The following is a 2,615-nucleotide window of genomic DNA, read 5'->3' on the forward strand; positions in this document are numbered from 1 at the left end:
AGTAAATGAATAATAAATACAGATTATTTATAGCAATGATGATAATAATATATGGCTGTTAATAATTATATGATTATATATCGAATTATTTATATTTACCTAATAGTTTGCTGAATTAAAAAAATAATCCTATGTGAATCTAATGCTCTTTAAAAAATATCTGCATCATAATGTATTTTAGTTTATTTGTCAAAAAAGACTTTCAATCTATTCTAATTTAATTGTCAAAAAATCAAAAGGATATGTAAAATAATATCGATAAAAAAACGGGATAGGATTAATTTAGGATAAAATAAGATAGGATTTTTCAAATTTTTAAGTTCCTGCTTTTAATCTAAGTTTGTGACGTTTGTCCAATACAATTTACCATTCTTTTCAAAGTATTATTCGGCTGTGCTTATTTTAATGTTTATTCATAATTTATTCATAAATACATTAATATTTCTTTTTTAGAACCTATTTTTTAGTCAAAAAGTACAAAATTATATCATCTTTATGATTTGACGCGCAGATGACATCAAAAATAATTTTAATTTTAACCGTGCCTTCCATGAATATCATAATACTTTAATCAAATTTATTCTAATTTTCGTATTTATAGATTTTAGCATTTATTATTTGGATTTCATTTCTATTGCATGATATATAGATTTAAATAAATATCGCAATCAATTTTGTGGAAGATATAGTATAAGTTTTGCACACGCGAATCACATGTAAAAATTAAAATTAATCTCACTAATCTCGGCATATTAGTTTAGTTATAAACAGCGACATAAGAGTTAGTTTTATTGCAAGTGAGTTATATAAATTAATTATATATAGTATATAAATCGATTTGACTGTTGGCGCTAGTGTACAAAGCAATTATTACTTGTAATCCAATGCATTAATTAAATCTCAGCCAAAAATATATAAATCTAATCCAATGAAAAAATATCAAATGACTAAACTTAATGAAGGATTTTTTAATGTAGCAAATATAACTTATCTCAATTATTTAACTCAAAAAATCGTACTATAAAAACAGTAAAAGAAATTTCCGAAAGATAAATGATATTTTGAAAAAAAATTTGTTCATATTATTGATTAGTTCAAATAATATTTGAACTAATATTAATTAAGTCATTGATTATTTATTTTTGGCTATCGTATTGTAATATTATTTACGAGTGGCATCTAGTCAGAAAACTCATGGACGACTAACTCGAAAAGTTTCACCGAGAAAGAACTGAAAAATCGTATGCGAAAGTAGTCATCAGATAATGTAATTATGTAGCGTATAATCAACTTGATTTATCTTTTACAATTTTTAAAATAAATTATTGTCAAATCTTTTATACTGATTAAATAGTGATTAAATAATTAAATAATATATTTAATTTAACGATTATATATGATATATTAAATGATTATATATATGACAAAAATACATGATAAACATAGTACGAAAAAAGGAAAATTAACTTGTTTATCTAAATTAATATTTATCTAAAATTAACTTCTAATTATTGTCAAAATGTAATGTTTAAAAGTTGCTTTTCCGTTGCATAATTACGTTTGCTTAAAAAGCGTACTGGTTTACTATAATTTACATTGGTTTTGTCCATTGGAAAGAGTCGTTTTCTCTCGGTTTACATAGTAGAGTACGCGATCTCAGTCTATGAGAGGCAGTAATTATAATAACATGTAACTATACTTAAAATCTAGTTTTTTCGATAAGAAAAATTAAGTAATTAAAATATAAATATTGCATTGTTTATCGAACTCGATAATAATTGATAATATCTAACAAGTAATAAGTAGAGACTCTATGTAATCAAAGTCTAGTCAGTTGGGTGACTCGGTGGCTTGGTCCGCGGACTTAGCATCCGTGGATCCAGGTTCGATTCTATCACATGCATCTCACACGCATATATACTTAACGCAGAATTTTTCCTGTTGACAAAATATGGAAAACATCGCTTTATGAAACTACAAGCTAATAAGACTCTATTTAAGAGACAATATTGCCCCAGTCGATATTACTATCCCGTATTAAGTCCTATTAATTAGGTCCGAGATGATTAAAAACACGTAAAAGCTTTTAAGACCAAATCAAAAAAGATGAACTTCATAGAAAGAAATACTATTCGTGATTCTTACAAAAGGTGTGTCCTCTGCTCTCCAAGAAGGATATACGCAAAATTTATCGTATATTCCTTTTTAATAGGAAAAATCAAAACAGGAAACTTATTAAAAGAAGAAGATATAATAGAAAGAATATAGTAGTTATGTATAATCCAACTTTTTCTCGATTTTGCATAATATTTAAGTATAAGTATTTCTTTCTAAGTAAATATAAGCAAAAAATGTGCACTTTTCTGTAATAATTCATTGTCAAAAGGCTAGATAATGAAATATATTTCGAACAACTGCAACGAATTGAAGAAAAATGTCAGATCAATCACAGATAAAGCTACATTGTGACAGGCTCTGACTATATGGTCTTTAGTAATAAATAGACGAACAAATACGTGGAATAATAAATAATTAAAAAAATCTCGCGTATTTAATCGCTTGCGTATTTATTATACTTGCCATTTCATATTTAATTTCTCGTATATAATATATAT

Source organism: Atta colombica, unplaced genomic scaffold (assembly GCF_001594045.1).
Source record: "Atta colombica isolate Treedump-2 unplaced genomic scaffold, Acol1.0 scaffold96, whole genome shotgun sequence".
NCBI lineage: Eukaryota > Metazoa > Arthropoda > Insecta > Hymenoptera > Formicidae > Atta > Atta colombica.